Here is a 15,153-nt window from a genome sequence, read left to right as displayed (position 1 = left end):
CTAGTTATTGTGTTTTATTCATATTAAAGAAATAAAAACGAATTACAATACGATTGCGATACGAACACAGGAGGATAGAACTTGGTGAACTGTTTAGTAAATTTTTACTTAAATTTTTTCTGTATGAACACAGAATTACAATCGACAGAATCCGAAGAAAGGTTTCGCATTATTTTGTCAGTAAGTAGGTGAAGGATGCGTGTCATACGTGTATTAAGAACATTAGTACCTATATGTAACTATATGGTAGAACCCAGACACCTAACGTCGAAGTTACATTCCAAGGACTTTGATGCCCGTTCGTTTACAATGCAGTCTTCGAAACAGCTCCGTTCACCTAATTAGTCTTTACGACGCTCGTAACTATTTTAATAGCCAGACATTCGTTCCAAACGTGCGGGCCATGAATCTCTTATCTAATCGCACTTAATGTCACCCTTTACTGCATCTTGTGTTTTACTTTTCAATTTTTATAGACGTCCGTACGAGGGAGTCTAATTGTTCGTTTCCGGACAAAACCGAATAGCGTATAATTGTCTCATGTTCCTAAGGAATGAAAATATTATCGAAAACCAACTCAGATTCCGAAATTTTATGCAATTGCATATTTTTACAGGAGAATTCAAGATTTCTAAAAAAGAAAATATTTTTCAAAATCCTCGTAGATTGCGGCATTTTATGCAATTTTATATTTTTACAGGTGAATTCAAAGTTAGTGGAACTATTATATACGAAATTTTGTTTTGAGATCCAATAGATTGAGAACGAAACCGAATAGTGTTCGATTGTCTTAGATTTCTAAAAAAGAAAATATTTTTCAAAATCAACGTAGATTGCGGAATTTTATGCAATCGTATATTTTTACAGACGAATTCAAAGTTAGTGGAATTATTATATACCAAATTCAGTTTCGAGCTCTATAATAGATTAAGAACAAAACCAAATAGTGTTCAATTGTCTTAAATTTCTAAAAAAAGAAAATATTTTCGAAAACCAATTTAGCTTGCGAAATTTTATGCAACTGTATATTTTTACAGGTGAATTCAAAGTTATTGGAACTAGTATGTACCAAATTCTGTTTCGAGCTCTAATAGATTAAGAACAAAACCAAATAGTGTTCAATTCTCTTAGATTTCTAAAAAAAGAAAATATCTTCAAAAATCAATGAATTTTATACAAAATATAAAATTGTATTCCAGGCTAGAACAGCTCGAGATCAAAACAAAATGGCGTTCAATGGTCGAAAATTCCTGATTTTACAATTTCCCAAACGTTTCGCACGCAACAAATATAAAATTTGCCATTTCCTCAGAAAACAATAAGTCATTTGCCAACAATTTCCACCGATTTTTGCGAAAGTTATTCAACGTTCGTTGCTCCGTTTTCCATTGCCCGTTCGACATGGCGCCTCGGTGAAAAAAAAAAGAACAGCTCCGACGTGGATGGAATATATTTTTTTTGTCGTTTGCTTTTTTTTTCGCTCTTGTTTAACTGACGGAACCGCAAACGCGGAATGCTCTTCTCGCAGGGTTTGGCAAACCGCGGAACAATGTTCCCATTCGTGGTATCGGTTTTTTTCCACCTTAATTTCCATAGTTTTCGCCGATTGAAAGCGCTGAAGGCACGTCCGCGGTGAAGAAGAACCATGCTCGCCGAGTATGCTTTTGTAAACGACGCCAAGTTCGGCCTGATGGAATTTTCAATTTGCGAAAAATCAAACGGAAATTCGGCGAAAGTAAACGGGAATTTTCCGATCCGATTTCACGATTGGCGAATCGTTTCTCGACGATCGACGCGTTTTTTCCAAATTTTATAGTTCATCGCAAAGAAAAATTCCCATTGTTTTCGACGTCGTTGTCGAGGCAATGAAACTATTAGCACCGGGAGATGAAATTTTATTTTATGCCAGTTATGCGTCCGTCGTGGAAATTAAATTGTCCATTTGTGTATCTCATTCTGTCGCGAATCGCCGCTGAAAAAAAAAATATTCCATCGCCTGTTCGACGAACCGTTTTAATAAAACGGACGGTTAATGGATTTTTGACATTTCGTAAAATTCGCGAACTCGCGGACGACTGTCGCGATCCTAATTAACGCGTCGACTCGCGTAATCATCGCTGACGAAGTCGAATTCGGGCAATGTTTATTTAGAGGAACGGCGACCGAAAGATCAACTGATTGCTGCATGAAAAAGAGCAGAATTGAACGCAGCTTTATCTTATTTCAGGTTCGTCGAAAGAGTTCCAATTGATTTCGTTTAATTGGTCCAATGGATCCCGGTACGTCCCGTTCTAATAAAGTTTCATTCGCTCGAGGCATCGCGTAAAATGTTTAATTGCAGGAATAAATCGTGCCAGCGGCGCACGCACAGATAACGCGCCATTCGAAATGCGAGGCTGCGGATTTTTATACGAGTACGCATTTGTTTAGACAGATCCAGGTCAACAGGGGTCGCATGCAAATGCATTTCCACGTTTAAGCACTCGCGGCTCGGCCGGAAATAAAACGAAATCATCGGTAAACACTGCTGAATAAATAGATGCATAAAATGCAAGTAATCGTAATAACTCAGAGCTGCGGCGAGACATTTTATTATTCCCTCCTTTTCCGCTCGATTCTGCACGGTATAATTGATCAACTGTTTCTTATCGCTTGCGCCGACGGGGTCACGATTCTAAGGTTTTTTTCAATTATGATCGATAATTGATACCGCACGATTTGATACCGCGAGATCGTTTACGATACTTCGAAATGAAAGGTTATTCGTCATGTATAAAACGCACGGTCCAATAGTTCATCAAATGTTTTGACGATTGTTTTGCATTCGTATACGAACAACGATAAGCTGCATGTTCATTTTTAGATTGCACGTGTAGTATAAAAGGTAATTCTCACGTGTACGATTCAGACAGAATTTGTTATGTTCAGTTAAATGTTTTATTGTTTCATTTGATTCGACCACGAATAACGAGAAGGTGCATTTTCATTTTTAAATTGCACGTGTAGTATAAAAGGTAATTCTCACGTATTCGATTCAGAAAGAATTTGTTATGTTCCGTTAAATGTTTTATTGTTTCATTTGATTCGACCACGAATAACGAGAAGGTGCATTTTCATTTTTAAATTGCACGTGTAGTATAAAAGGTAATTCTCACGTGTACGATTCAGACAGAATTTGTTATGTTCTATCAACTGTTTTAACGATTGTTTTGCATTCGTATACGAACAACGAGAAGCTGCATTTTCATTTTTAGATTGCACGTGTAGTATAAAAGGTAATTCTCACGTATACGATTCAGACAGAATTTGTTATGTTCTATCAAATGTTTTAACGATTGTTTTGCATTCGTATACGAACAACGAGAAGCTGCATTTTCATTTTTAAATTGCACGTGTAGTATAAAAGGTAATTCTCACGTATACGATTCAGAAAGAATTTGTTATGTTCCGTTAAATGTTCTATCGTTTCATTTGATTCGACCACGAACAACGAGAAGGTGCATCTTAATTATTAAATTGCACGTACAGTGTAAAAGGTAATTCTTACGTCTCTGTAGTATAAAAGGTAATTCTTCGTTTCCTTTTGAAAACGAATTTGTCCGAAAAATGTAGGAAAATCTTGCAATCGGAACGACTCGCATCAGTTTCTCACAGAAAATTCGGACACCATCGTGCTAATTTTGGCCAAGAAAAATTTCATCGAAGTCCACCTCTGACATCGCAAAATCGCATAGAGTCCAGCGGTTGCGGTTTTCGCAAAATTATTGAAAGGAGAGAAATTAACGAAAGAAGAGAAATAAAAGGAAAGAGACGCGGCGAGAGTTGAAGACACTGCCCGGGCCCGAACTGTTCGAGTTAGGTGAAACCAACGTTCCCGTCGGATGTCCCCGAATACGGCTGTCGGGTTCTCGTTAAATTATTTCAAGGGATTTGCCTGAAACGGAAACCGCCCGCGCCGACATTTCAAATTTAATCGTTCGACTGCGCTTTTATTGCAGAACGCGGAGCAGGAGCGTTCTCCCTGGTTGCTCGGTCGCGAATCGAGATTCGCTAATAGGATGAACGTAATGCGGGTCGGCACGTTTAAATGGACGGGGCCGTTGCTGAATGGGCACACTCCTGCGTGAATTTTAATCGGATGTGACGCGATTTTGATAATTTCGCGGCAGCCACCGACGCGTCGGCTCAGCGCCCGGGAAACTATCATACGTTCTCGCGAAAATTCCATTTTCGAAGTGTGGATCACCTGTCTTCCTGCTGCAGCGGCTTTGTCCATGTCAGTATCCGAATGCCGTTCGAATTTTTTAAATACTGTGAACAGCATAATTGGAAAACACTACGCTTCCGATTCTCGGAAAATTTTCGATATTTAATAACTTCGTAAAAACAAATAGTACGACCACGAGCCTGGACTCATTTTGAAGCTCGAAGCCTCTAATTTCGCGGAGCAGTGTACCTTTTTCTCGAAGACATTTTTTTGCGATGTAGCCGGTGGTAAACCGAGGACCCATTTTCCCCCCAAAAATACTGCAACTTTAAACGTCTGCAAAAAATTAAAAAAATTTTTTTCGTCACTGAAACTACCATAGTTTCGAAGATTGAAGCCTCCTCTTTGCAACGAATGCTTAAAAATTGATGTACGATTTTTTTTTTTCATTGTTTTATAGAACAAAAAGGGGGCACAAGTTCTCAAGTAGCAGTGTGAAGTTGGCGGCACACTTCTCACTCAAAACTCGATAAAACGACTGAAAAAAATCGCACATAAATTTTTAAGGTGTCGTTATAAAGAGGAAGCTTCAGTCTTTAAACCGAAGGTGGTTTCATTCGCGGGAAAAGTTTTTCAAAGTTTTCACAGGCGTTTGAACGTACAGAATTTTTGCGAAAAACCGCGTCTTCGGTTTATCGCTCTCTACGTCATGCAAAAGTTCTTAGAATAAAATAAATTAAGGATTATGAAACCAGAGGCTTCCAGCTTTGAAACGAGTCAAAATTTATTGTCGTGCGATCGTTATTTACGGATTTATCACAGCTCAAATGTGGGCAATTTTTCGAGAATCGGAAATGTAGTGTTTGAACACTTTCCGAGTTCATGCGGTTCGATCATTGTAAAGAATAATAATAATACTAATTTAGAAGCGATTTTCTTGGCAACAAAGCGCCGCGTTAAGCACCATTACGAATTCAGTGCAAACTAAGTATTACGATTAGCATGCCGCGAACGTATTATAGTCACACGTTCCGCGTATAATGTTTGTTAGTCGCGTTTCATGATGGAATGCCGCTGGACTTCGTGATTCGAGCGTCCCCCGGAAGCTTACGAACCCGCCTCGCAAATTTTGATTTACTCGTTCCGAAACGATCTATGTATTTTTCTTTCGGACGATGGTCGCTCCGTGTCGTCGAGATAAATAAACGACTTCCGTTAATTGCACCCGTGTAAACGCTGTTCCGCTAAAAACGCGATAATTTTTCGTTTCGTTCTCGAGCTCCTACGCGTACTCCTCTATGCATTTTTGCCACGTGCAGATTAATTAGTACAAGGGACCGTACACATCAACGAGAACTAACACCGTTCCATTTTTATAATTAGGAATTTTTTACTTGACGGGGAAAAATTGTTTCGCCATTTTGAAAATTAGGATTTGCATGGAGACATGCTGTCTAATAACTGCAATTCACTTACAGAGAGATCTTACAGAGAGATCGTAATCACCAGCAGCAAACCTTCTGAACCAACGTTGACACTTGTTGACCTTCAATACATCTCCATAAACATCGCAAACTTTCTTTCTTGTTACATTAAATCCCGCATTCAAATGAAAAAGTATGCGATGACGAATATGATCCTCGGAAGGTACGGACGCCGCCATTTTATTACAGAAATTCTCTTGTAAAAGAGAATTATACTTTTTAGAATATTTTAAGCACTGGCTGCTTTACCGAAAACTGTAAAAAAGTGTTTCCTCTTGAACGACCGGTACAGAACTAAAGGCAAAACAAATTCTTTGGAAATAATTGATTACTGATGGGCACCCCTAATAGCAAGTATTCTTGATCGCGCAATTTTCCCGAGGCAACATACACGTGTCAGTTGGTTTTAGTGCGTTTAGTGTCGAGCTCCTTCGGCGGTTGAAGCACACGGGGGCAAGTCTTCCGACAGTAATTTCGCGTCACCGTGTAGGTTTCTTGGCTGCGCACATATTTATGCGTGTTGACAGTGCATAAACAGAGGGCGCGGGTGGCGGCAGCGTAATATATTCATGTGCGTGAGGATTAAACGGGGCGGCATGTAAAACAGGTGAACCGAGCAGGAATAAAGAATCGTGCAGATATATATATATATACGTACATATATACATATATATATATACATATATAACATCGGCATTACGTATGCGCATAACTTACCGCCGACCAGCCTCGACATTTTTGCAAATATAAATCCGTGACTTCTTGGGAAAGCTCTCGCGTGTCTCGTGATTTGTGGATCGTTCGATGCATGACGCGATCGTCGTTGACTCATTCCACTATACCACCGACGCGACACACGCCTAACCGATCGAGAACGAACTGTGTTCCTGTCTTTCCATCCTCGAAGCCTCCATCAATTTCGCGAAATTATTTACACATCGGCAGATCGCGATTTTTTATTTATTCGGAGGTCGACAATCGTCGGTGCGGATTTTACTCGTGTATGGCAAAGACGCGTGGGTACAATTTTAATAATTCAGGAACAACGATATATTTTATTAAAATTACTAAAGGAAAAATTGAACGTGGATTTGGTTCTCATCTATTGCAACTGAGGCAGATCACTTTTATTTTGCATACAGATCCACAGTCTAAACGTTCAGTGGAGGATTTTATGCGTTTATGGCGAAAATTGGCCAAATTTAAAACAGGAGAAAAATTTGAATAATTGAACAACAACGACTATTTCCAACGTATTCAAATTATTGAAGAGAGAATCGAATGTGTACTTGGCTCGCATATATTGCAATCGATGCGGATCATTTTTATTCTACATAAAGATTGGCGCGATTTAAAACAGGAGAAAAATTTGAATAATTGAAGAACAACGACTATTTCCAATGTATTCAAATCATTGAAGAGAGAATCGAATGTGTACTTGGCTCGCATATATTGCAATCGATGCGGATCATTTTTATTCTGCATAAAGATTGGCGCGATTTAAGACAGGAGAAAAATTAGAATAATTGAAGAACAACGACAATACTATTTCCAACGTATTCAAATCATTGAAGAGAGAATCGAATGTGTATTTGGCTCCGATAAATTGCAATCGATGCGGATCATTTTCGCATAAAGATTGGCGCGATTTAAGACAGGAGAAAAATTAGAATAATTGAAGAACAACGACAATACTATTTCCAACGTATTCAAATCATTGAAGAGAGAATCGAGTGTGTATTTGGCTCCGATATATTGCAATCGATGCGGATCATTTTTGCATGAAGATTGGCGCGATTTAAGACAGGAGAAAAATTAGAATAATTAACGGATCGCGAGGAGTTTAATAGAAATTACATTCGGTGAACAGGTGGTGTCGTTCAGATCGAATCGAATCATTTCGCGGGACGATCGTTTAGGAAAAACGAAACGAGCGTTCGCAACGCGTTGTTCGCCAGGTCGTCGAGCGATTAGATTCGATCGGAGACGGCGCGACGACCGTGCGATTTTCAATAGTTCATAGAATAGTTGTTACCGAGTGGCCAGAAAAGCTCTCGACACTTCGGTTTCAGTAGAAGTCGAGCGACGGTTGAAAGAAAACCAGTATTTTACGTATCGATAGACTTCGCTCGCATTTTAGAACGGAATTACCCCATTCACCCAAGGTTTATTGATTGGCTTTCCCTTGCTTGTTCTTGGTGTAGTTCCAACTCCGGTGGTTCAGCACCTTTCAGAAACCGATAACACTTAAACGGCCAGTTTATTTTTGTAAACGCGCGAAACTTTCGAACGATGATGGTGGAAGAAACTTTTAACGATTCTCCCCTCTTCTTACTATTGTTCGTTCTCTCGTTCGTATAACGGCGAGAACGATAAATACTCGTCGGGCATAAAAACAATCAATGGCACGAACATTACCGTACCGCGATCAAATATTAATACTTCGGGAAATGGATATCAGCTGGGAGACATAACGTTCCGTAATCACGCACAATCATAGAAAAAGCGAAGGTGTATCAATGTTTTATGCGACGGAGTTCCGGCGTGATTGAATGATCTATTTTTGGAACGGAGAGATTCGGCGATGGAAGGATTGAATTTAATTGATTTAATTAAATTGTTGAAAGAGGAAACACGTGGAACCCTATTTCTCGTAATTCATGCAGTTAAAAAACGAAGAGGTGAAACAACAAAAATTGTAGAGATGTCAACTGTTGGTGTGATGTTTCCAATTTATTAAAACTGTTGGAAGAAAGGAGTACATTATGTTTGACTTCTGTTCCTTAAAATTAATTTAAGACATTTTTATGTTGCGTAAAGATTTGCAGATCATCGGTAGACTGTGAGTTTTATGCATTCATGAGAAAAATGTGTTTGTGGGAAGTTATTGAATGAGTTCGTTTCTAATTCGAATTTTATTTATTTTATTTATGAATTCATTTATATTTTGATGAGATTGGAGTATATGCAGGCATGCTAGAAAGCTATGCGAATTAGGTGTACTTGGTGCTCGGTAATTTCACCGTTGAAAGACCATTAATACATTGGAAACCGGTGATGCAACTGTTGCGTCATTTAGCGTTGCTATCCAGTAGCTGAAGACGCAGCGTCTGCGCCATTGACTAATTCCACTATAATTAGTTAAGTCCTGGATTGTAGCTGGAAATATCGTTGCACAGGTGATGCGAACTGTCGGATGAGGTCCCCGAAGCGTTGCACAACAGCTGATTTAACTTGGGTCCACTTTGACCCAAACTTATCAGCCTTCCATCAAAATTTGAATTTTCTACTAGGCGGTAATTATTATTATTCACTTATATTAACTCGAATGAGAAGATCAACGTTGGTCTCATAGAACCAAGTTAAAAAACATAATTAATAGGTCTGGCCATGGCTGCCATGAAAATTGAAAATTTAAAAAATCGTAAACATGGTGCTTGTGATTGTTGAGAACAGTTTTTCCAAAATTAGACTACAGATTTTTCTTTTTGCATTAATGGTAAGTCGAAGATAATATTTCTGTCTTTCCTCAATAATTTGAATAAATTGGAAAAATATATACTAACATTCTTAAATTCTTTTAATTTCCCTGAAACTGCACCTACTCGATTTTTCTATAAATTCATAACTCGCCAACACAACAAAGCATGCATTTATCAAAAAATTCTTTCACTCTGATCTCCGGAATTTAATATTCAGAAATTCCATTTACGTTGAATTTGATTGCTTTTAATGGTTTATAATACGAATTTATTCGCACCAGAATAGTGTTAATTGCAGCGATTGTTATTCAGAAATGAAAAATTTTGTCCGCGCCAGGTGAAAACGAGATAGAGGCAGGTATAATGATGGAATTAGTGGAAAAGCGAGTCTAGTTAATGTCCTGTGAAAAGATTGCAAATGAGAGACAATTGTTTCCTGTCCCGGTGTGTTTTCCTTTTTCGAACTGAAAATGCTTCGCGATGCTAATCGCTCGTATCGATTATTCTGCATAGAAATGAGGCTACTGCAATCCGGTCCGAGTAAAGCAGTCCGACAGAAAGCACCGGGCAACTATGTATTAATCGATATCAATTATTATTTAGTAGCTTCGTTCCTAAAGATTACCGGAGCCCGTTCCTTTCTTTCGCGGTAATCGATCACCATTGGCCAAAATGAAAAACCGTTCCCGGGAAATGCGCTGCTTTGTTCGGCGATAATTACTTGCAATTACTCTTTATCGCGACTGTCGCGTTGCGGTTTTATCAAGATGGAAGACTCCCGTGGCAACAGATTCTTTATTAACACGAATCGAATGTTAATTAGCTGCGAAATAGCCGACCCAGTTCACTTTCCGAAAAGTCAAATATATCACGGGACGTTATTACAGCGAGTTTATTTTAGCTTTTGTTAACAGGTTTGCGGAGCAAACGGTGTTTTATTTCGGTAGAAATCAATGTTTATACGAGGACCTTTATGCAAAATTGTCTAAGTTGATTTTAACAGTACGTTTACGTAACATTAAAAATTATTATTTTATATTACTTTATCGAAATAACATGAATGTATCTGTTAAAATTTGTAAAATAATACTTTGTTAAATAATTCCTCATGGAGGCATCTTTATAATCTCAATATTCGTAAATTGAAAATATTGGAATCCGCCATTTCGTAAGTCTAGTGTTAAGAAACAAAAGTTAACTGTATTCCTCCTTTTAGTTGTTTTAATGTGTTGAAAATAATGCAGACATTTTTTAAATTCATAGAACGTTTTCACACTGTTTGCTATTTTTATGTCGTCCATTTATTTGTCTATTCTCTACTTCTTGAGAGAGTTAAACAACAAAGATACAATTTTCTAATAGTCTTATTTTGAAAATCGAAGATTATAATTCAACGAAATTTTAGAATTAATGTGCTGCGACAACTTCTCCTAAAATTATAGTTTACAATAAAATTATTTTACGTTCAGCTCGGTCACTGAAAAGCTTGTTAATAGGTATCCGGTTAAAGTAGGTGCAGGTGAAGCAAAAATGGTTGGCGTGTACTTCCAATGGGTCCGATTGTTTAAGAAACGAATCGATATTAGCAGAGCCGAAGAAAGAAAAACGGTGGTTGGGAATTCGCGAAGAAAAGAGGGTCGGTGACGTAACCAATCTGTTCCGACATCAACGTAACGACCGCCATTACGAAATCTTCGTGTCGAGTGTTTCGGTTTCGTGTAGGGCCGCCTGTTCTTTTTCTTTTTCCATTCTTCGTGTCTCCTATCTGATATTTAATTAAGTAACAGTCCACTGCCACAACGCCCACGGAATCTGCGTTTCAGGCCGGAAAGGTTGCAATAGAAATATTCCACCGTGATTTCGGTTTGCACGAATTCTCCGACGGAGTTTCGTCGTTCACCTAGAATTTCCCAGGAAACCGTAAATTGAGAGGCACCTGTATCTGTCCAATTAACAAACCCTTAGGCTGCGAGCCGCCTCATTGGCCTGCGAACCTGCGGATTCGGCTTGTGTACAACATAAATAAAATCGGTTTGACAATAAAGACACTTCGCAATCATTTTTTAAGAGAACGGCTGAGTTTTGACCGATGGTTCCTGTTGCAATTTTTATCCTTGCGATGAGTAGAATACGATGCAGTGAAAAAAAGATGTTTGACCTTTTGACCTTGAGAGTCAAAGTTAATTTTGCGGGAGCTTTCTTAAATGAATTTCCACAGAATCGAGGGTGTAGAATTTTTAAGCGCCCTTTTCGTATCTCAGAACTGCTGGAATTTTCTATACTATTCGTTTGTAGATTAAAATGGGCGTTCTGCATAATGTCATCGCCGCTAAATGGTTAATGATTTCCATAGCTGACAGCCGTTTCGCGGTTGGAAATTCGTGGGAATTCACGGACTCGGAGGCTCTTCTCGTCATTTCGAGGATGAAAGAGATCTTTGCGTGAACCCGTTTCAATATTGTCGCGTCTTAAACAACCCCGGGGCAGTCGGGTGCACGCTGACGTCGGGGGAACTACCTGCAAACGAACGTCGGGAATTTCTGCCGAGTCCTGACAAATACGCGTGCCCCGGGTAACAAGGTAATTAGGTCTACGGGTATGCTCCGCAGTTTGTCTTGTCATTAATTATTAGCAGACCGCGGACCTTCATGCGAAATAAAAATTTTCGAAACGAATGGGAAGGTCCTTTCTTTCAACAAGGTCCTAATCCTTCCAACATCTCGAAAAAGCTCATGCCGTTCGGTCCAATTTGGAAAAGGTTATTCATTTTCAAATACTTGTTACACTGGCTGTATATTAAATTTGAGGATTGCGACAGTAACTGTAATAGTAATAATAACAATTTGCTCTGTAACAACCTGAACAAATAATGCAATAATACAATTTGCATTCCGTTGCATTCGCAAGAGAACTCCATTTTTATTTTTCCTCCGGCGAATTCCGGCGAATTGCAATCGGAATTATTTGAAAAGTTCGTGGTTTTTATCGCAGTCAATTGAGCGCGCGGCTTCATTTGCGCCGAAATATTTCCAACGCTTCGGAAGCAGCGATACTCGCGATGGGAAAAATGTTAGTGTAATTCTCGGGTTTTGCGAATCGATGTATCGGAACGGAGACCTTCGCGTGCGCTCCCGCCGTTGCAAGAACGACGACGAACGATTGTTTTTATTTTCCGAGAACGAGTTTTCGTCGTAACGATATTTACTTTTCGCGAGTTACTCCGCGCCAATGAAACAGTTGCGCGTCGGGTCGGGTTTGCGCAAGTTTTGTGAAATGAACCGGAGTCGTGGGTGCAATCAAGAAAATATCGATTTCTCATGAAAAACACATCGGCGAGATGACGAGGAATTTTGCATGTCTGCTCGGGTACTTCGCGAACGCGACGATGGCGCGCGAGAGACCCGGCTAACGCGTCTGACCATTACCATGCTGTTTCCACTTACTGGTGACATCAGCAGCAAGATGTGTTCAGAGATGGGCACATTTGAAAAGTAAAATGTTTTGTGATTGAATGTTTTCTGACTTTTGTTTCAATAAGATACTGTTTCAAGATTTATTTAATTTCTTAGTTTTACGTCTGACCATTACCGTGTGTTTCTACTTACCAGGAATATCAAACCAGGATATGTTCAGGGATGGATATATTTGAAGTACAATGCATTTGAAATAGTAATTGAAACACTGTTATATAGCTGAAACACTGTTTCAAGATTTATTTCATTTTTAGTTTTACGTCCGACCATTACCGTGTGTTTCTACTTACCAGGAATATCAAACCAGGATATGTTCAGGGACGGATATATTTGAAGTACAATGCATTTGAAATAGTAATTGAAACACTGTTATGTAGCTGGAACACTGTTCCAAGATTTATTTAATTTTTTAGCTTTACGTCTGACCATTACTGTGTGCTTCTACTTACCAGGATAATATGTTCAGGGATGGATTCATTTAAAGTACAATGTATTTGAAATAGTAATTGAAACACTGTTTCAAGATTTATTTAATTTCTTGGTATTACGTCTGACCATTACCATGCTGTTTCTACTTACTGGTGACATCACACCAAAATGATGTGTTCAGGGATGGGTACATTTAAAGCACAATGTATTTGAAATAGTAATTGAAACACTATTATATAACTAAAATACTGTTTCAGGATTTAATTTCTTAGTTTTATGTCTGACGATTACCATGCTGTTTCTACTTACTGGTGACATCACACCAGAATTATGTGTTCAAGGATGGTTACATTTAAAGTACAATGTATTTGAAATAGTAATTGAAACACTGTTATATAGCTGAAACACTGTTTCAAGATTTATTTAATTTCTTGGTTTTACGTCTGATCATTCCCATGCTGTTTCTACTTACTGGTAACATCAAACCAGAATTATGTGTACATTTGAAGTAAAATGTATCGGAAATAGTAATAAAAGTACTCGTATTTAAATAAGGCAGTATAGATTCAATTCATTCTTTAGTTGTACACAGAAGAATATTTGGAAATTCTGCATATTTGAAATAAAATATATTGGATACTGCAATTGAATTATTTTGCTGCAGTGAGATATTATTTCAAGATTCATTTAATTTGCTAAATTAATACAGAAGAATGTTTGACAATGTCTACTTATTACACATATTGCTAACGCGTCTGACCATCACTGTGTTTCCACTTTCCGCAAACATCAGAACAGTATGAATAATACGGCAATCGATTAAAGTAAATGTATGAAATAAATATGAATGTTCACCTTCTTGGTGAAAATGATTACGGTTAAAGGAGAATTAATTCAATGGAATCGTAGAACGAGGGGTTAAGAGAAACGCATTGAAGATGGCATTGTGCATAGTTTTGGAAATATTCGAACGGACAATTTTGACCAATTATTTCCAGGAACTAGCGATCGCATTAAACAGTTACAACCATCTACCCCGGTTCGAACTCCGAATAAATCAACCATTCAGAAACGTCATTTCCACCCCGATCGCCCACTCAATTTCTCCGAAACTCGAGGAACAAGCAAAAAAAGGCAGACCATGCGAACCGATCAGGCTATCCCCGTCGCCGTAAGCCAAAAAACCGCAAACCCTTCGCCACAACCCTCGATCCTGAGGACAAGAGGTTTCCGGAAGCGGTATCTGCTCCGAAACTCCCCGCGGCCAATAAAAACACGGTAGACTCAATGTGCTCGAGGGGTTGGTTAGCGAAAAGAAAAGGAAAGGAGGAACGACGCGAGTCAAAGAAGCTGAATACAGTAGAGGACGGAAGCGAGCACTATTATTTTCAATAAAAAATGATAAATCGTTTGATGACACAGTAGACTCCAGCGTAACGCGACCAAAGAGCAGCTTAAAAAGCTCGAATAATACGGAAGCATAAATCCTGCAATAGAAACACAGAAAACATGTAATGCAATATTACCCATATATTTCAGTTCAATTAACTGTTTTATCTTAACAAAGTCTGACTGTTTACGCTTTTATACTGTTTGCGTTAAACTTTCGAAAAAAGTGACTCCAAAGTCAAAGCACCTCGGAAAATACGGAATCTCGGTTGAACGGGACTCTGTATTTGCTTTGAAAAAGACTATTAAAAAATTTCCGGTAAAGTATTAACCCTTTACATCATTATTCAGTATCATTATTCAAAATATTTTTTGAATTATTAAATGCGTTTGTATTAAATAAATTTCTAAACAATTTCAGTATTGTGGGAGTAAATTGCACCATTTTCGTATGTATAACATGAAAAAAATATATATATATAGAAGGGAAATATTCTAGGTCGGAAGAAATGTTCGGTTTCGGAGTTAACACGTTAACTGCCACGTCAGTCACATATGCTTGACAGTGATTTTTGACTAGGTTTAGAAATTCATTTTTATTGTGACATATCCAGATAAACCGAATTTCATTAGGATCTTTAGAATTCAGATGGATTAAGACAGCATCCCCTATAATACATTTTAAATTT

General features: G+C 38.3%; 1 long non-coding RNA gene across 1 annotated transcript; it reads left to right on the top strand.

The window, feature by feature from the left end:
* The first annotated feature begins 13,761 nt into the window (after positions 1–13,761).
* LOC143355770 (uncharacterized) lies at positions 13,762–14,633 on the top strand. Its single transcript, XR_013082555.1, has 2 exons — positions 13,762–13,980; positions 14,030–14,633. It is a non-coding gene; the product is annotated as an uncharacterized LOC143355770 (long non-coding RNA).
* The last annotated feature ends 520 nt before the right edge of the window (positions 14,634–15,153 follow it).

The sequence above is a fragment of the Halictus rubicundus genome, chromosome 7, assembly GCF_050948215.1.
Source record: "Halictus rubicundus isolate RS-2024b chromosome 7, iyHalRubi1_principal, whole genome shotgun sequence".
Taxonomy (NCBI): domain Eukaryota; kingdom Metazoa; phylum Arthropoda; class Insecta; order Hymenoptera; family Halictidae; genus Halictus; species Halictus rubicundus.
Note: the sequence above shows the minus strand (reverse complement) of the source record. Positions and strands in the feature narration are given on the sequence as shown.